Source organism: Triticum aestivum, chromosome 5D (assembly GCF_018294505.1).
Source record: "Triticum aestivum cultivar Chinese Spring chromosome 5D, IWGSC CS RefSeq v2.1, whole genome shotgun sequence".
NCBI classification, from domain to species: Eukaryota; Viridiplantae; Streptophyta; class Magnoliopsida; order Poales; family Poaceae; genus Triticum; species Triticum aestivum.
The window spans coordinates 184809160-184830713 of record NC_057808.1 but is presented as its reverse complement, the minus strand read 5'-3'; positions in this window follow the sequence as shown (position 1 = coordinate 184830713).

Genomic DNA, 21554 nt, shown 5'->3' with positions numbered 1-21554 from the left:
CCTTTCTTTTACTTTATGCAATTTTTATTTTTAATTTGAGTCTCAATCTTCTCTTATAAAGCACCAACTAAGGGGCACTATTATTTAAGCATTGGGCGTAGCTAATATGCGAGTGTGTTTCATGAATGGATCAATGGTTGAGCATAATGGGCAAGGGATAACTTATTTTAGCGTTGATATTTTGAAAGACATGGTTGCTTGTAGATATGCTTGAGTATTAAAGTCCTCATGTCAAAACTAGACTATTGCTTTGAACCATATAGAAGTCCAAATGTCCATGCTATAAATAAAATAATATGAGATGAGCATGTTAGGCAGCATTCCACATCAAAAAATCTATTTTTATCATTTACCTACTCGAGGACGAGTAGGAATTAAGCTTGGGGATGATGGTTTGTCTCCAACGTATATATGATTTTTTATTGTTCCATGCTGTTATATTATCATTCTTGGATGTTTTATAATCATTTTATAGTCATTTTATATCATTTTTTGGTACTAACCTATTGACATAGTGCCAACTGCCAGTTGCTGTTTTTTGCATGTTTTTTACATCGCAGGAAATCAATACCAAACGGAGTCCAAACGCAGCGAAACTTTTTGTGGATTTTTTTGGACCAGAAGACATTCAGTGGGCCGAAGAAGCACCTGGGGGGTGCTCCGAGGGGAGCACAACCCACCAGGGCACGCCTGAAGGCCCAGGCGCATCCTGGTGGGTTGTGCCCACCTCGGTTGCCTCCGGAACCGCCTCTTTACTCTATAAATAACCCAAAATTCCAGAAACCCTAGGGGAGTTGACGAAAATCAATTCCAGCCGCCGCAAGTTCCAGAACCACCAGATCCAATCTAGACACCATCATGGAGGGGTTCATCATGTCCATTGGTGCCTCTCCGATGATGCGTGGGTAGTTCTTTGTAGACCTACGGGTCCGTAGTTAGTAGCTTGATGGCTTCCTCTCTCTCTCTTTTGATTCTCAATAAATGGTCTCTTGGAGATCCATATGATGTAATTCTTTTTGCGGTGTGTTTGTTGGGATCCGATGAACTTTGAATTTATGATCAGATCTATCTTTTTATCCTTTAAAGTTATTTGAGTCTTGTTTGATCTCTTATATGCATGATTGCTTATAGCCTCGTATTTCTTCTCCGATATTTGGGTTTCGTTTGGCCACCTTGATCTATTTATCTTGCAATGGGAAGAGGTGCTTTGTGATGGGTTTGATCTATGGTGCTTGACCCCTGTGACAGAAGGGGAACCGGCACGTATGTATCGTTGCTATTATGGATAATAAGATGGGGTCTATTTCTACATAAATAGATCTTGTCTACATCATGTCATCGTTCTTATTGCATTACTCCGTTTTTCCATGAACTTAATACACTAGATGCATGCTAGATAGCGGTCGATGTGTGGAGTAATAGTAGTAGATGCAGGCAGGAATCAGTCTACTAATCTTGGACGTGATGCCTATATAATGATCATTGTCTGGATATCGTCATGATTATTTGAAGTTTTATCAGTTCCCAAACAGTAATTCGTTTACCCACCGTTTGCTATTTTTCTCGAGAGAAGCCACTAGTGAAATCTACGGCCCCCGGGTCTCTTCTTTAATATATTTGCCTTTGCGATCTATTTTCCTTTGCTTTTATTTTCAGATCTATTAAACCAAAAATACAAAAATACCTTGTTGCAATTTATTTTATCTCATGTTCCCGCGAGATCTATTTATCAAATTATTACAACTTTCTCACGTCCGTTTGCCAATTTCTGGCGCCGTTACCCGGAAGGGATTGACAACCTCTTTAATACGTCGGGTTGCGAGTATTTGTTATTTGTGTGCAGGTGCAGTTCACGTAGTGTTGCGTGGTTCTCCTACTGGTTCGATAACCATGGTCTCATCATTGAGGGAAATACCTACCGTTGCTATGCTGCATCATCCCTTCCTCTTTGGGGAAATACCGACGTAGTTCTAGCAGACATCAGGGGAGGAAGTGGGTTTGGCAAGCGCCGCTGATAACCCACAAGTATAGGGAATCGCAATAGTTTTCGAGGGTCCCAAATTTATAGATTCGACACAAGGGGAGCTAAACAATATTTGAAGGTATTAGCAGCTAAGTTGTCAATTCAACCACACCTGGAGATTAATTATCTGCAGCAAAGTGATCAGTAGCAAAGTAGTTTGATAGTTTTGATAGTAGTGACAGCAGCAACGGTAATAGTAACAGTGATAGCAGTAATTTGTAGCAAGTGTAACAGTGATGATAGCAGTAGTAACGCAGCAAGATCAATAAGGATAAATTCTTAGATCGGTGACTTGTTGGATGATATTCATCATGTGACAGTTATAACCTAGGGCGATACGGCACTAGCTCCAGTTCATCAATATAATGTAGGCATGTATTCCGTAAATAGTCATATGTGCTTTATTAAAAGAACTTGCATGACATCTTTTGTCCTACCCTCCCATGGCAGTGGGGTCCATATTGGAAACTAAGGGATATTAAGGCGTCCTTTTAATCGAGAACCGGAACAAAGCATTAACACATAGTGAATACATGAACTCCTCAAACTACGATCATCACCGAGAGTGGGCCCGGTTGTTGTCACTCCAGGGTTGTTGGATCATAACCGTAGTAGGTGACTATAACTTGCAAGATTGGATCTAAAACATGGATGTAATGATGAATTCATAAACGGTTCAGATCTGAGTTCATGGCACCCGGGCCCAAAGTGACAAGCATTAAGCATAGCAAAGTCATAGCAACATCAATCTAAGAACATAGTGGATAATAGGGATCAGGCCCTAACAAAACTAACTCGATTACATGATGAATCTCATCCAACTCCTCACCGACCAGCGAGCCTACGAAGGAATTACTCACTCCCGGTGCGGAGCATCATGGAATTGGCGATGGAGATGGGTTCGTGATGACGAAGAACGAAGATCCCCCTCTCCGGAGCCCCAAACGGACTCCAGATCTGCCCTCCCGAGGAAGAACGGGGCTTGGCGGCGGCTCCGTCTCATGGATCGTGATAATTCTTTCTCCTTGATTTTTTTCGGGATTAATGTGAATTTATAGTATCAGGGTGGTCATCAGCAGGGCCACCAGGTGGGTACAACCCACCTGGGCGCGCCAGGAGAGGGGGGCGCGCCCTGGTGGGTTGTGCCCAACCAGGGGCCCTTCTCTGGGGGTTGTTGGCTCCAAAAATCCTTATTTATTCCATAAATAATCCTCGCAAAGTTTCGTTCCATTCCGAGAACTTTCATTTCTGCAAAAAAACAACACCATGGTAGTTCTGCTGAAAACAGTGTCAGTCCGGGGTTAGTTTCATTCAAATCATGCAAATTAGAGTCCAAACAAGAGGAAAAGCGTGAGAAAAAGTAGATACGTTGTAGACGTATCAACTCCGCCAAGTTTAAACCTTTGCTTGTCCTCAAGCAATTCAGTTGATAAACTGAAAGTGAGAAAGAAAAACTTTTACGAACTCTTTTGCTCTTGTTTGCATAAATAAGCTTAAACAACACCCAAGTTTTCAGCCAACATTATAACTAACCATGTCAACAATAACTCTTAAAGATTATAATGATTCATATCAATAACACAATCAGCTAGCGAGCAATAATAAGATATCTCAAACAGCAACACGTTGTGAAAACAACCATGATATAGTATGACAATAGTGGTATCTCGCTAGCCCTTTCTGAGACTGCAAAACATAAATGCAGAGCACCTCCAAAGTTCAAGCAGCGACTAAACATTGTAATTCATGGTAGAAAAGATCCAGTCATGATGCACCCAACATTAGCTATACACAATGCATAAATCATGACCACTGTGCTCTACTCAGTTTCTGGCGCTTGTTTATTAGAAGGTGGTGACACAACATAAAAGTAAATAGAAAGTCCCTTCGCAGAGGGAAGCAGTGATTTGCAGAGGTGCCAGAGCTCAATTTTTAAAACAGAGATAAATGATATTTTGAGACATGCCCCCTTCTCATTCACTTCACGACCATCAGTTATCAACATCTTCCATGCTAAGCACGCTAGTGGCGGTTCTCAAGTGATAAAAGTAAAGGTTTACTCGCCCTTCCACCAACAATCACATTCCACGGCTTGTCTGAAACAACGGGTGCCGTCCAAACCAACAACAGTCCCGGGGGAGTTTTGTTTAATTATTTGCATTTTTTAGTTCCGGACTGGGAATCCCTATTACCGCCCATTTCCTAGTGCGATGGCGAGTGAATAAACACTCGACCTGAGGATAACATGCTTAGCACGGAAGATATCGACCACCTCCTGACGTTCCATGAACGATCCATGCACACAAAACAGATAATTTATTAGAAGTTTTTTAGAGGTGGCACATGCAAATTTACTTAGGACGGCGGGGTAATACCGTATATAGGTAGGTATGGTGGACTCATCTGGAATAACTTTTGGTTCAAGGTTTTGATGTACAAGCAGAATTCCCACTTAGTACAGCGAAGGCTAGCAATTTAAGATTGGGAAGCAGCTAGCTAGAGAGGAACACCGATCATGACCAGGCATTATGCATAAGTAACATTGGGCACTAGCATGAGTAGGATATGAACACCATGAACATAACATTATAGAGGCTATGTTGGTTTTGATTCAACTACATGCATGAACATGTACCAAGTCAAGCCACTCGAACATTCAGAGGAGGATACAATATCATCATACTACATCACAATCATTTTAACGCTATGTTGATATCCATGATAAGTCATTATTGACTCCCAGCTACTTATGCATGACATGAGAAACTAGAATCTCTAATTTTCATTGCAAACATGTTTAATCATAATGGGCTGAATCATGGGCACTAGGTTAAACATATTTACAGAACAAGAACAAGTCGAGTTCATACCAGTTTCTCTTTGCCACGGCCAGCTCATCGAATATCGTCATTATTGGCTTTCACTTGCACGACCGAATGATATGAAAATAATAATAGTGCAAGAGTGCCATGGACTAAGCTGGAATCTGCAAAACATTTTATTCAACAGGAGAAGACAAGGTAAAATGGGCTCTTTATTAGTTCGACAGTTATTCATATGACAGCCACTCAACATTTTCATCGTGGTTTTCTCCTCGATACAACTCGAATAAAAAGAAAAGAAATTCAGAGAAACACACTGAAATATTTTTTGAGTTTTTCGTATTCTTGAACAAGCAAATGGAAAGCAAAAACGAGAAAAACTATTTACACAGGAAAGCTCCCAACAAGCAGAAGAAGAATAAGGAAATCTTTTTGGATTTTCTTTCTAATACTAGTACTAAGCATGCATAGAAAGTAAATTACTACAACTAATTTTTTTTGGTTTTTCTAAAGTTTTTTCAAACACACGAGAAGAAAGCAAGAAAATAAATCTAAGCATGGATGATACAATGAAAAAGTGTGAACACCGACAGACAGAATGATAAGTGAACATGAATATAATGTCGATGAGAAATACGTACTCCCCAAGCTTAGGCTTTTGGCCTAAGTTGGTAATCACTCAGTAGCCTGGAGGGTAGTAGGGATCCTGAGGAGCGGGCATCCACTCATCCCACTACGGAGCTGCTTGTGCAGCCTCGGCAGCAGCCTAAGCGTTCCATTAGGCGAGGATGTCTGCTGACATAATCCGGTATCCGCCCTGGCAACAGAATCAAACAGAGCAGGTGCAGGCAAGAGGATAACATCACGAGTGTCAACATTATAAACCAAGTTATAAGGAATGGCAAGATCAGAACGGTCATGTGCAAGAAATTGATGGTGATGCATGGCTGCACGGTCTAGGTAAACTGTGGTAAGAGGGACATCATGAGGACGTATCGCAATGTGACTCCCCCGATTCAATCGTACACTAATCATACACGCAAATGTGTACGATCAAGATCAGGGACTCATGGGAAGATGTCACAACACAACTCTAGACACAAATTAAAATAATACATTCTTGATATTACAAACCAGGGGCCTCGAGGGCTCGAATACATCAGCTCGAAAACACAAGAGTCAGCGGAAGCAACAATATCTGAGTACAGACATAAGTTAAGGAAGTTCGCCTTAAGAAGGCTAGCACAAAAGCAGCAACGATCAAAAAGGCAAGGCCTCCTGCCTGGGAGCCTCCTAACTACTCCTGGTCGTCGGCAGCCTCCACGTAGTAGTAAGCACCCTCGTGGTAGTAGTAGTCATCATCGACGGTGGCGTCTGGTTCCTGGACTCCACCATCTTGTTGCGACATCCGAGAAGAACGGAGAAGGGGAAAAGAGGGAGCAAAGCAACCGTGAGTACTCATCCAAAGTACTCGCAACCAAGGATCTATACTACATATGCATCGCTGTCAAAGAAATGGGTTGTATCTATGGACTAGACTGCAGAATGCCAGAAGAGAAGGGGAAATCCTAGCCTATCGAAGACTAGCATCTTCAAGCAGCTCCAAGCTTCTTGCAGCATTCAGAAGAGTACGGAATAGCATAAAGTAAGGTAGTAGTAGTGTTATCAACCTCGGCCAGAGATCCTTTCTTGACTCCCTGCGAGAAAGCAATCCCAGAGCCATACTATCCAGTTATCACCTCAAGTATCCGGTTCTAGTTGTATCGATCGGGATACAACTCCAAGTGTCCCTTACCGTAGGATAGGCTATCGATAGATGTTTTCTTCCCTGCAGGTGTGCACCAACTTACCCACCACGCTCGCTTAACTCTGGCCGGACACACTTTCCTGGGTCATGCCCGGCCTTGGCCAAACGATACGCTGCAACCTGGCCTAGGCTTAATAGAGAGGTCAGCACGCTGGACTAGACCTATGCCCCCAGGGGTCATGGGCCATCGCCCCAGGAACTCCTGCACGTTGCGAGCGCAGCCGGTGAGTAGACCTAGCTACCTCCTTCAAAAAGGCAGGTGCTTACGCAGTCCAACCTGGCGCGCGCCGCTCAGTTGCTGACGTCTATTAAGCTTCGGCTGATGTATACGACACAGAACGCCCATACTATGCCCACGTGATGGTTAGTGCTATCAGACCAGAGGCCCCTCGGATCAAATATCCAAATCGTAGTGGATTAGGAGCATGCGGTAACGAGCAGAGACTCACGATCGATGTGACCCCGTCGCCCCATCTCGAGGACTTGCGGTAAGGGCTAAGAGGGCCCGGCCACGCCTCGTAAGTATCTCGCGGGCACCTTCCACGTCAACCCGACTCCACATCACTCGCAACTAAACTCATGCGGGTACCCCTCAGGGCCGACCCGTCTTTAGTAACATGGTTCAGTGTAAAGGCACAGTAACCATAGTAACTGTGTGTCTAACACCAAGGGAACCCTGAGGAACCAGCCTCGATGGATTCCACTCAATGTAATCATCAAGGTGAACGTAAGAGGAACCACCCTCGAGGTTCACACTTGAGGGATTGCACGACAGAGTCGTATCGGAAGTGGTTAAGGAGGAAATCACCCTCGATGACCATGACCAAATAGCTACACTACAGAGATCTCATGAGGAGTGATGTATGAGGTTCCACCCTCGGCACTCGATGGTAACTCTGCAAAGTCGAGCAAAAAAAGGAGCGTGATGTGATGTGAGGTGTCGGGCTCTGGTCGTCGATCACGTTGATCGAGTCATCGGTGATGAAGCAGGGGCAACAAGGACAAGGTGGGGGTCACTGATGGATCACTAACCAACCTATACTAAGCAGTTTAGGATAAGCAGGTAAGGTAAAACAGCAGATACAAAAGCAGGCTATGCATCAGAATAGGAGCAAACAATTATAGTAGCAAAATCTAATGCAAGCATGAGAGAATGGAATGGGCGATATCGGGATGATCACAGGGGGGGGGCTTGCCTGGAAGCTCTGCTGAAAAGGAAGAAGTGTCGTCGTCGACTTAGTCGGTCACCGGGGCATCATCGGCCTCGGAGTCTACCGGAGAGAAGAGGGGGAAGAAATAGTAAATATAAGCAACCAGATGCAACACTAAGCATGACAAGGCGATAAGCAGAACTAGGGTCGACCAAACATAGCGCTGCACGAAAAAGGTGAAGGGGGAAATCAACCGGGAATGTATTCCCGGTTCTGGACCTGCGTCAAACAGATGACTGGAGGGGGAATGTTCCATGTTCATCATGCTAGGGGTGTGTAACAGATGAACGGACTGCGCATTCGTACTCATTGGATTTTTCTGAGCAACTTTCATGTATAAAGTTTTTTCATCCGAGCTACGGTTTAATTTCTATGAATTTTCAAAGTTTAAACAATAATCTGGAATTATATTAAATACCTAATTCGACAAAAAAGGAAAAATATGACGTCATCATGGCATCATTGCTGCATCAGCGATCAACAGACTAGTTGACTTGTCAACAGGGCCCACAGGGGACCCACTGGCGGTGACTGGGCGATGCCTAGTCAGCCGTTGACTGGGTCAACAAGGCAAGCTGGGCCCCTGGGGCCACGTGACAGTGACCTAGCGAGGTGGACTCGGACGTCCACGTCGGTGCCGACGTTTGGGGAGCTCCGGTGAGCGTTCCCGAGGCGGAGGGGCGCCGGACCTCGCCGAAATTGCCATTCCGGCGATCATTTCGCGCGGGGGCGGTTGCTACGGGACGGGCGCAGTGCCGCACATCCATCAAAGGCCTCGGCTGGGGCAGTGGGCGGCCGGAGCGGCGGCAAGGTCGAGCGGGGATGCGGCGACCGAAGCGGGCGGCGGTGGCGCCCGTCCCTAAAGCGGGCGAGGTGGGGCACGTGGGTACTAGAGGCTGCGGGGGAGGCCTCCACGCGCGCGAGCAGAGGGCAGCGGCATGGGAGGGCGCAGCCTGGCCACGGTGGGGCTTGCGCAGGGCGGGGGAGCAGATTCCAGTGGCAGCGGCAGCGTTTCCTCAGGGGAGCATCGGCGGCGATGGCTGTGGCCTACAGCAGGAGTGGCAACAGCAAATGCAGGCGCAACCAGGGCGCGGGCGCGCTGGGCGGCCAAGGGCGCGGCCAAACGAGGCAGGGCGCAACCGAGGAACGCGGCGAGCTCGGACAGGGGGCGGTGAGTGGAGCTCCGGGGCGGCGACGAGCTACGACTAGGGTGATGTACACGGCGCGAGGAGAGGGATGGAGGGAGGGAGGAGCTCACCGAGCGGCTAAGAAAAGCCCTCGAAAGCTTTGGAGCAGCAGGGGATGACGAAGACGGCTGCGGTCACCGGCAACGGAGGAGACGGAGACGAGCTCGATCCGCTCGATGCCGAGCCCGTCGTCTCTAGTGGCTCGGCTCAGGCGATGCAGTGGAGGGTGGCGGCGTCCGAGGATGGAGAAGATGGCGTAGGCGTTACTGTGTGATGTCTACTACACAACCTTCTTCTTGTAGACGTTGTTGGGCCTCCAAGTGCAGAGGTTTGTAGGACAGTAGCAAATTTCCCTCAAGTGGATGACCTAAGGTGGATGACCTAAGGTTTATCAATCCGTGGGAGGCGTAGGACGAAGATGGTCTCTCTCAATCAACCCTACAACCAAATAACAAAGAGTCTCTTGTGTCCCCAACACACCCAATACAATGGTAATTGTATAGGTGCACTAGTTCGGCGAAGAGATGGTGATACAAGTGCAATATGGATGGTAGATATAGGTTTTTGTAATCTGGAAAATATAAAAACAGCAAGGTAACAAGCGATAAAAGTGAGCGTAAATGGTAGTGCAATGCTAGGAAACCAGGCCTAGGGTTCATACTTTCACTCTCAACAATAATAACATAATTGGAACATAAAACTATCCCTCAACATGCAACAAAGAGTCACTCCAAACTCACTAATAGCGGAGAACAAACGAAGAGATTATTGTAGGGTACAAAACCACCTCAAAGTTATTCTTTCTGATCGATCTATTCAAGAGTCCGTAGTAAAATAACACGAAGCTATTCTTTCCGTTCAATCTATCCTAGAGTTCGTACTAGAATAACACCTTAAGACACCAATCAACCAAAACCCTAATGTCACCTAGATACTCCAATGTCACCTCAAGTATCCGTGGCTATGATTATACGATATGCATCACACAATCTTAGATTCATCTATTCAACCAACACAAAGAACTTCAAAGAGTGCCCCAAAGTTTCTACCGAAGAGTCAAGACGAAAACGTGTGCCAACCCCTATGCATAAGTTCACAAGGTCACGGAACCCGCAAGTTGATCACCAAAACATACATCAAGTAGATCACATGAATATCCCATTGTCACCACAGATAAGCACATGCAAGACATACATCAAGTGTTCTCAAATCCTTAAAGACTCAATCCGATAAGATAACTTCAAAGGGAAAACTCAATCCATTACAAGAGAGTAGAGGGGGAGAAACATCATAAGATCCAACTATAATAGCAAAGCTCGCGATACATCAAGATCGTGCCGAATCAAGAATACGAGAGAGAGAGAGAGAGATCAAACACATAGCTACTACTACATACCCTCAGCCCCGAGGGTGAAATACTCCCTCCTTGTCCTGGAGAGCGTCGGCATGATGAAGATGGCCATCGGTGAGGGATCCCCCCTCCGGCAGGGTGCCGGAACAGGGTCCCGAATGGTTTTTGGTGGCTACAGAGGCTTGCGGCGGCGGAACTCCCGATCTAGGTTATTTTGTGGAGGTTTCTGTATTTATAGGAATTTTTGGCGTAGGTCTCACGTCAGGGGGGTCTCCGAGCCCCCCACCCTCATGGACAGCCCGGGACTCTTCTGGCCTAACTCTTTTACTCCGGGGGATTCTTTTGGTACATAAAAAATCATCAAAAATTGGCACGTCAATTGGACTCCGTTTGGTATTCCTTTTCTACGGTACTCAAAAACAAGGAAAAAACAGAAACTGGCACTGGGCTCTAGGTTAATAGGTTAGTCCTAAAAATCATATAAAATGGCATATAAATGCATATAATACATCCTAGATGGATAATATAATAGCATGGAACAATAAAAAATTATAGATACGTTGGAGACGTATCAAGCATCCCCAAGCTTAATTCCTACTCGTCCTCGCGTAGGTAAATGATAAAAACAGAATTTTTGATGTGGAATGCTACCTAACATATTTATCAATGTAATCTTCTTTATTGTGGCAAGAATATTCAGATCCATAAGATTCAAGATAAAAGTTTAATATTGACATGAAAACAATAATACTTCAAGCATACTAACCAAGCAATTATGTCTTCTCAAAATAACATAGCCAAAGAAAGCTCATCCCTACAAAATCATATAGTTTGGCCATGCTCCATCTTCGTCACACAAAATTCTCTCATCATGCACAACCCCGATGACAAGCCAAGCAATTGTTTCATACTTTCGTATTCTCAAACTTTTTCAACTTTCACGCAATACATGAGGGTGAGCCATGGACGTAGCACTATGGGTGGAATAGATTATGGTGATGGGGGTTGTGTGGAGAAGACAAAGAAAGGAGAAAGTCTCAGATCAACGCGGCTAATCAACGGGCTATGGAGATGCCCATCAATTGATGTTAATGCGAGGAGCAAGGATTGGCATGCAACGGATGCACTAGAGCTATAAATTTATGAAAGCTCAACAAAAGAAACTAAGTGGGTATGCATCCAACCTGCTTGCTCACGAAGACCTAGGGCATTTTGACGAAGCCCATAGTTGGAATATACAAGCCAAGTTCTATAATGAAAAATTCCCACTAGTATATGAAAGTGACAGCATACGAGACTCTCTATCATGAAGATCATGGTGCTACTTTGAAGCACAAGTGTGGAAAAAGGATAGTAGCATTGTCCCCCCTTTTTGGGCCTTCCTTTTTTGGCCTTTCTTTTTTATTTGGCCTTTCCTTTTTTGGACTTTCTCTTTTTTTATTTGGCCTTTCCTTTTTTTTTGGCCTTTCTCTTTTTTTTTCTTTTTTTCAGGACAATGCTCTAATAATGATGATCATCACACTTCTATTTATTTACAACTCAATGATTACAACTCGATACTAGAACAAAATATGACTCTATATGAGTACCTCCGGCGGTGTACCGGGATGGGCAATAAATCAAGAGTGACATGTACGAAAAATTATGCATGGTGGCCTTGCCACAAATACGATGTCAACTACATGATCATGCAAGGCAATATGACAATGATGAAGCGTGTCATAATAAACGGAACGGTGGAAAGTTGCATGGCAATATATCTCGGAATGGCTATGGAAATGCCATAATAGGTAGGTATGGTGGATATTTTGAGGAAGATATAAGGAGGTTTATGTGTGATAGAGCATATCATATCACGGGGTTTGGATGCATGGGCGAAGTTTGCACCAACTCTTGAGGTGTGAAAGGGCAATGCACGGTACCGAAGAGGCTAGCAATGACGGAAGGGTGAGAGTGCGTATAATCCATGGACTCAACATTAGTCATAAAGAACTCACATACTTATTGCAAAAATCTACAAGTCATCAAAACCAAGCACTACGCGCATGCTCCTAGGGGGATAGATTAGTAGGAAAAGACCATCGCTCGTCCCCGACCGCCACTCATAAGGAAGGAAATCAAAGAACACCTCATGCTTCAAATTTGTTACACAACGGTTACCATACGTGCATGCTACGGGACTTGCAAACCTCAACACAAGTATTTCTAAATTTCACAATTACTCAACTAGCACGACTCTAATATTACTATCTTCATATCTCAAAACAATCATCAAGTATCAAACTTCTCATAGTATTCAATCACTCTATATGGAAGTTTTTATTATATCCCACTTGGATGCCCATCATATTAGGACTAGTTTCATAACCAAAGCAAATTACCATGCTATTCTAGAAAGACTCTCAAAGTAATATAAGTGAAGCATGAGAGTTCATCTATTTCTTAAAAATAAAACTACCGTCGTGCTCTAAAAGATATAGGTGAAGCACTAGAGCAAACGACAAACTACTCCGAAAGATATAAGTGCAGATCAATGAGTAGTTGAATAATTATGCAACTATGTGAAGACTCTCTATCATTTAAGGATTTCAGATCTTGGGATTTTATTCAAATAGCAAGCAAAAAAATTCAAAAAATGATGCTCCAAGCAAAACACATATCATGTGGTGAATAAAAATATAGCCCCAAGTAAAGTTACCGATAAACGAAGACGAAAGAGGGGATGCCTTCCGGGGAATCCCCAAGCTTAGGCTCTTGTTTGTCCTTGAATATTACCTTGGGGTGCCTTGGGCATCCCCAAGCTTAGGCTCTTGCCACTCCTTATTCCATAGTTCATCGAATCTTTACCAAAAACTTGAAAACTTCACAACACAAAACTCGGCAGAAAACTCGTAAGCTCCATTAGTATAAGAAAATAAAACCACCACTTAGGTACTGTTGTGAACTAATTCTAAATTCATATTGGTGTAATATCTACTGTATTCCAACTTCTCTATGGTTCATACCCTCCGATACTACTCATAGATTCATCAAAATAAGCAAACAACACAATGAAAACAGAATCTGTCAAAAACAAAACAATCTGTAGTAATCTGTATCAAACGTATACTTATGGAACTCCAAAAATTCTGAAATAAATTGGTGCACCTGAGTAATTTTTCTACTAATCATCTTCAAAAAGAATCAACCTAAAAGCACTCTCCAGTAAAAAATGGTAGCTAATCTCGTGAGCGCTAAAGTTTCTATTTTTTCAGCAAGATCATAAAGACTTCACCCAAGTCTTCCCAAAAGTTCTACTTGGCACAAACACTAATTAAAACATAAAACCACACCTAAACAGAGGCTATATGAATTATTTATTACTAAACAGGAGCAAAATACAAAGAACAAAAATAAAATTGGGTTGCCTCCCAACAAGCGCTAACGTTTAACACCCCTAGCTAGGCATGATGATTTCAATTATGCTCACATAAAAGATAAGAATTGAAACATAAAGAGAGCATCATGAATAATATGACTAGCACATTTAAGTCTGACCCACTTCCTATGCATAGGGATTTTGTGAGCAAACAACTTATGTTAACAATAATCAACTAGCATAGGAAGGCAAAACAAACATAATTTAAAAGTTTAAGCACATAGAGAGGAAACTTGATATTATTGCAATTCCTACAAGCATATGTTCCTCCCTCATAATAATTTTCAGTAGCATCATGAATGAATTCAACAATATAACTATCATGTGAGGCATTCTTTTCACGATATACAAGCATAGAGTTTTTATTACTCTCCACATAAGCAAAATTCTTCTCATGAATAGTAGTGGGAGCAAACTCAACAAAATAAATATCATGTGAAGCATAATCCAATTGAAAATTGAAATCATGATGACAAGTTTCAGGGTTATCTTTATTCTTTATAGCATATGTGTCATCACAATAATCATCATAAATAGGAGGCATGCTTTCATCATAATAAATTTGCTCATCAAAACTTGGGGGACTAAACATATCATCTTCATCAAACATAGCATCCCCAAGCTTGTGGCTTTGCATATCATTAGCATCATGGGTATTCAAAGAATTCATACAAACAACATTGCAATCATGCTCATCATTCACATATTTTATGCCAAGCATCCTATGTAATTCTTCTAATAGTACTTGAGCACAATTTTCCTTCCCATCATTTTCACAAAAGACTTTAAAAAGATGAAGCATATGAGGCAATCTTAATTCCATTTTTTTGTAGTTTTCTTTTATAGAATAAACTAGTGATAAAACAAGAAACAAAAAGATTCGATTGCAAGATCTAAAGATATACCTTCAAGCACTCACCTCCCCGGCAACAGCGCCAGAAACTGCTTGATGTCTACCACACAACCTTCTTCTTGTAGACGTTGTTGGGCCTCCAAGTGCAGAGGTTTGTAGGACAGTAGCAAATTTCCCTCAAGTGGATGACCTAAGGTTTATCAATCCGTGGGAGGCGTAGGATGAAGATGGTCTCTCTCAAACAACCCTGCAACCAAATAACAAAGAGTCTCTTGTGTCCCCAACACACCCAATACAATGGTAAATTGTATAGGTGCACTAGTTCGGCGAAGAGATGGTGATACAAGTGCAATATGGATGGTAGATATAGGTTTTTGTAATCTGAAAATATAAAAACAGCAAGGTAACAAGCGATAAAAGTGAGCGTAAACGGTATTGCAATGCTAGGAAACAAGGCCTAGGGTTCATACTTTCACTAGTGCAAGTTCTCTCAACAATAATAACATAATTGGATCATAAACTATCCCTCAACATGCAACAAAGAGTCACTCCAAAGTCACTAATAGCGGAGAACAAACGAAGAGATTATTGTAGGGTACGAAACCACCTCAAAGTTATTCTTTCTGATCGATCTATTCAAGAGTCCGTAGTAAAATAACACGAAGCTATTCTTTCCGTTCGATCTATCCTAGAGTTTGTACTAGAATAACACCTTAAGACACAAATGAACCAAAACCCTAATGTCACCTAGAGACTCCAATGTCACCTCAAGTATCCGTGGGTATGATTATACGATATGCATCACACAATCTCAGATTCATCTATTCAACCAACACAAAGAACTTCAAAGAGTGCCCCAAAGTTTCTACCGGAGAGTCAAGAGAAAACGTGTGCCAACCACTATGCATAAGTTCACAAGGTCACTGAACCCGCAAGTTGATCACCAAAACATACATCAAGTAGATCACATGAATATCCCATTGTCACCACAGATAAGCACATGCAAGACATACATCAAGTTTTCTTAAATCCTTAAAGACTTAATCCGATAAGATAACTTCAAAGGGAAAGCTCAATCCATTACAAGAGAGTAGAGGGGGAGAAACATCATAAGATCCAACTATAATAGCAAAGCTCGTGATACATCAAGATCATGCCGAATCAAGAACACGAGAGAGAGAGAGAGAGATCAAACACATAGCAACTGGTACATACACTCGGCCCCGAGGGTGAACTACTCCCTCCTCGTCATGGAGAGTGCCAGGATGATGAAGATGGCCACCCGTGAGGGATCCCCCTCCGGCAGGGTGCCGGAACAGGGTCCCGATTGGTTTCTGGTGGCTACAGAGGCTTGCGGCGGTGGAACTCCCGATCTAGGTTATTTTCTGGAGGTTTCTGTATTTATAGGAATTTTTGGCGTAGGTCTCACGTCAGGGGGGTCTCCGAGCAGTCCACGAGATAGGGGGTAGGGCGCACCCCCCACCCTCGTGGACAGCCCGGGACTCTTCTGGCCCAACTCTTCTACTCCGGGGGCTTCTTTTGGTCCATAAAAAATCATCAAAAATTGGCACGTCAATTGGACTCCGTTTGGTATTCCTTTTCTGTGATACTCAAAAACAAGGAAAAAACAAAAACTGGCACTGGGCTCTAGGTTAATAGGTTAGTCCCAAAAATCATATCAAATAGCATATAAATGCATATAAAACATCCTAGATGGATAATATAATTGCATGGAATAATCAAAATTTATAGATACGTTGGAGACGTATCACCGTGGCGCTCCAGGACACACCGGAGAGGGGCGGGGTCGACGGTGGTCACGGCTACGCCGAGGCCATGGCAACGGCGACGCTCGGTAAGGTGGAGAAGGGGGGAGAGCGAGCGTGCGAGGGGATAGGGACTGGCACGAGTGGGGTGACAGGGCAAGTGGGAGGGGAGCCCGAGGGGTCGAGGGGATCCTTATCCCCCTCGTCGACGGAGAGGTGGTGCGACGGGAGCGCGCTTGGTCGTGCCCCCGGTCGGTTGTACAAGGAAGGCGACCGGGAAGGCAGGCTGGCTCGGGTGAGGGTAGGTGGGCCGGCCCAGGTAGGTTAGGTCCAGCGGCAGGGGCCTCCTTTCCTTTTTTCTTGATTTACTTTTTCCAGCAGCTTTTGCTTTTTTTCTTTTAGACACAAATGACTTCGCAAAAATATGCCACTGGCCAAAACAATTTCAAAGAATTATTGGGCACTGCCACAAAAAGATTGTGAGGCTTTTGAAATTGTTTGTAATTTTTATAAATTAAAAAGGCATTTAATTTAATTGCTTTAGCCACAGTTTTATCTAGCTTAGGGCACTTAGACATTTTGGAAAAATGTCAGTTCACCACCAATATTAACAAGTGATTATTTGCCACAAGATGAACATTCTTGTTTTCATGTTTGAGCAATTTGACTTTCGCTCAGAATTTGAAATTGAATTCAACAGGAATTTGAAAGAGACAAGAGACAATGATGAACAAACACTTGTTTAGCAAAAGGATTAACTTAACCCCAGGGATTACTGTAGCATCATTACACCGGGTGTTACAACTCTACTCCTCTAAACGAAATTCTCATCCCGAGAATTAAGAGGTAGAAGGGAACAGGTTGGGGTATTCAGCCCGGAGGTTATCTTCGCGTTCCCAAGTGGCTTCATCTTTAGTATGATTTGACCATTGCACCTTGAGGAACTTGGTAACCTTTTGGCAGGTACAATATTCAGCTTCTTCAAGAATGCGGATCGGATGCTCTTTGTATGTCAGGTCATCTTGAATTTCAATCAATTCCGGATCCACTTCATGTTCCGGATCCTTGAAGCATCGACGAAGTTGCGACACGTGGAAGACGTCATGGACGTGAGAGAACAGAGGTGGAAACTCCAATTGATAAGCCACCAGACCACGACGGGAGAGAATGCAGAAAGGACCAATGTAGCGCGGAGCTAGCTTGCCCTTGACTCCGAACCGATGAGTGCCTCTCAAAGGAGTGACACACAAATAATCTTGTTCACCAGGTTGATAAGTTGATCCCCAGTGTTTCTGGTCAAAGTTGCTCTTCTGACAGGACTGGGCCGCCTTGAGATTATCCCGGACAATGCGAACCTGCTCTTGAGCTTGTTGAATAATGTCTGGACCAATGAGCGTCCGTTCCCCAGTTTCTGACCAATTCAGAGGGGTTCGGCACTTACGTCCATAAAGCACTTCGAAAGGTGTCATTTTCAAGCTGTCTTGATAACTATTGTTATAAGAGAACTCCGCTTAAGGGAGAGATTCTTCCCACTTCTTGCAAAAATAAATAACACAAGCATGCAACATATCTTCAAGGATTTGATTGACTCGCTCAACTTGGCCTTGGGATTGGGGGTGATAAGCAGTGCTCCAGGTTATATGAGTTCCCATTGCCTCTTGGAAACTATCCTAGAACTTCAAAGTGAATATAGTGCCGTGGTTTGAACTGATCTCCTTAGGAGTGCCGTTGAGTGACACAATTCTGGAGATATACAAGTTTGCTAATTGACTAGCAGTGATAGTCTCCTTGACTGGCAGAAAGTGAGCAACCTTCGAGAATTAGTCGATGACGACAAAGATAGCATCGTTACCTTTCTGAGACTTGGGAAGGCCAGTGACGAAGTCCATTTGGATCTTATCCCACTTCCATTCAGGAATCGGAAGCGGTTGTAGAAGTCCAGCCGGTTTCTGATGTTCTGCTTTGACGCGACGACAAACGTCGCATTCTTCGATATATCGAGCAATGTCTTGCTTCATTTTAGACCACCAGTACTTCTGACGGATGTCCAGATACATCTTGGTACTTCACTGATGAATAGAGAGAGGGGTGTCATGCGCTTTTTTCATCACCTTCTCTGTCATAAGCTCGAACTGAGGTACTACAATGCGATCTCTGAAGTATAAGGTTCCATCTTCACCAAGTGATAAATCTCTGGATTTCTCTAAGGCGAGATCCTTTTTCATCAAATCAACATGAGCATCTTTCGCTTGAGCAGACTTAATTGCTTTCAGAAGAGTTGGTTCCAGTACAAGGTTATTCAGAGAACCCTGTGGAACTAGTTGATGGTTCAACTTGCAAAGTTCTTCATAAAGGCGGGGTTGAGCTTTATGAACCATGTGGTTATTGCAATAAGACTTGCGGCTCAAGGCATCGGCCATTACATTAGCCTTGCCAGGGGTATAGGATGTACCGTAGTTGTAGTCAGCAATAGCTTCCATCCATCGCTATTGACGGAGGTTCAGATCTGGCTGAGTAAACAGGTACTTCAGACTCTGATGATCGGTGAAGATCTCACAACGATTACCGAGAAGGTACCGTCGTCATAGCTTCAGTGGAAAGATAACCGCAGCAAGCTCGAGGTCATGAACTGGGTAGTTCTCTTCGTGAGGACGCACTTGACGGGAGGCATAAGCAATCACTCTGCGCTCTTGCATTAGGACACATCATAATCCTTGTCATGAAGCGTCGCAATAGATGACAAAGTCCTTGCGAGAATCAGGGGGAGCAAGCACTGGGGCAGAAGTCAGCTTGTCCTTGAGTGTCTGGAAACTTTCCTGACATTTGTCTGTCCAATCGAACTTAACGCCCTTGTGAAGCAGATTGGTCAGTGGCTTGGCAATCTTGGAGAAGTTCTCGACAAAGAGGCGACAATAGCTGGCTAGTCTGAGAAAGCTTCTGGCTTGCTTGACAGTCTTTAGAGGGGTCCAGTCAAGAATAGCCTAAACTCTCTCTGGGTTGACGGCAATACCATCCTTGGAGATGACATGCCCAAGGTAGGTTACTTCGGGAAGCCAGAATTCACACTTGGAATACTTGGCATAAAGTTGATGCTCTCGAAGCTTTTCCAGAACAAGACGAATATGTTCAGCATGTTCTTCTTTGTTCTTCGAATATATCAGGATATCATCCAGATAGACTATGACAAACTTTTCGAGGTAATCCATGAATATGTAGTTCATCAGACGAGAGAATGTAGCTGGAGCATTGGTTAAACCGAATGACATGACGGTGTACTCATATGAACCATATCGAGTAACAAAGGCGGTCTTGGGAATATCCTCTTCACGAACACGGATCTGGTGGTAACCCAACCTCAAGTCGAGTTTAGAGAATATCGATGAACCAGCCAGTTGATCATACAGATCATTGATCCAAGGAAGGGGATATTTGTTCTGAATTGTAGCTTGGTTGATAGGACGGTAGTCCTAGACCAAATGGTTCATTCCGTCCTTCTTCTTGACGAAGAGAGAAGGTGCTCCCCAAGCAAAGGAACTTGGACGAATAATACCCTTGCGAAGAGATTTGTCGATTTCCTCCTTAAGTTCAAGGAGCTCATGAGGCGGCATCTTGTAGGGTTGTTTGGCGATAGGAACGGTGCTTGGTTTCAAGTCGATGACGAACTCGACAGCCCGAGTGGGAGGTATTCCTGGAAGTTCTTCTGGAAAGACATATAGGAACTCGCGAACAACCGGAATCTTTTCAAGTCCCTCAAGAGGTGCTGCGTTCAATGCATTTAGGAGATAGAGTCGGGCTTCGGCATTTTGAACCAGACGAGCATTGTAGCTTACTATCTCATCTGAAGGGTGTAGAAGGTGGACGGTTTTAGTGGAGCAAATGATAGAAGCCGTATGTGCTTTCAACCAATCCATTCCCAGAATGAGGTCAATATTGGAAGACTTCAGAATAATGGGGGAGGCAAAAAATTCCAACCCTTCGATTTCAACTGAAACGTTGGCTAACCATGGAGGTTTGGCATTGGCCCGCAGGGGTTTTTACCACTAGTGGAGTGTGCATCTCTTCGTATTTAATGCCATGCATGAATGCAAAATCTTCTGATATGAAAGAATGCGATGCTCCTGAATCAAACAAAACAGATGCTGGTACTGAATTAACTAGAAGAGTACCCATCACAGTAGCAGGTTGGTCTTGAGCTTGATTCAGATCAATGTTGTTAGCCTGCCCACGACCATAAGGTCGGGCATTTTTGTTGTGGGGTTGATTGTTACCACGAGCATTAGAAGGCAGAGCTAGCTGATTCTGATTCTGAGCGCAGTTCCTGGAACGGTGACCTGGAAGGCCACACTTGAAGCACAGACCATCATTGGGATTGGGAGCAGAAGCTTGGGGTGGTACAGCCCGAAGAGGTTGCCTATGCGATGGAGGGGGAAGATGAGGTGCAGCATAGGACTGTCTTGGTGCAGGTGCAGTTGGACGATACATGCTGTGGGGGATCCATATCCGACGCTTCTGCGCTGACAGGCCCGAAGATGAGCGAGCGTCACGGCTGCACCTGAGGGATCCCTGGTGTTCCTGAAGACCAGTCTCAACCTAAATAGCCTTGTTCACTATGGTGGCAAAATCAGCAAGGTCATGCACCAGGAGCGGTAGCTTGATTTCAGGGTGAAGTCCGTCACGAAACTTCTCTTGCTTACAAGCATCATTAGCAATGTCTTCTTCAGCGTAACGGGACAAGTCCAAGAATTCCCGCTGATAAGCATCTACAGACTTGTTGCCTTGTGTGAGGTTGCGGAACTCTCGCTTCTTCCTGTCCATGATTCCCTGAGGAATGAAGCGGGCACGGAAAGCAGCTTGGAAATCCGGCCAAGGGATGGCCGTCCCAATAGGTAGGGTACGCCTATGGCTATCCCACCATTGAGCAGCAGGACCCTTCAGAAAGAAAGATGCAAAGGTGACATAGCTAGCAGGGGCCACACTAGCAGACTCCATTTCATACGTGATGTTGCGGAGCCAGTCATCAGCACCAAGGGGTTGAGTTGAGCTGCGATAAGTAGTTGGGTTGAGGCGCATGAAGTCCTGCAGAGTTACTGGGGCTGGCTGCTGATTCATATTCGGA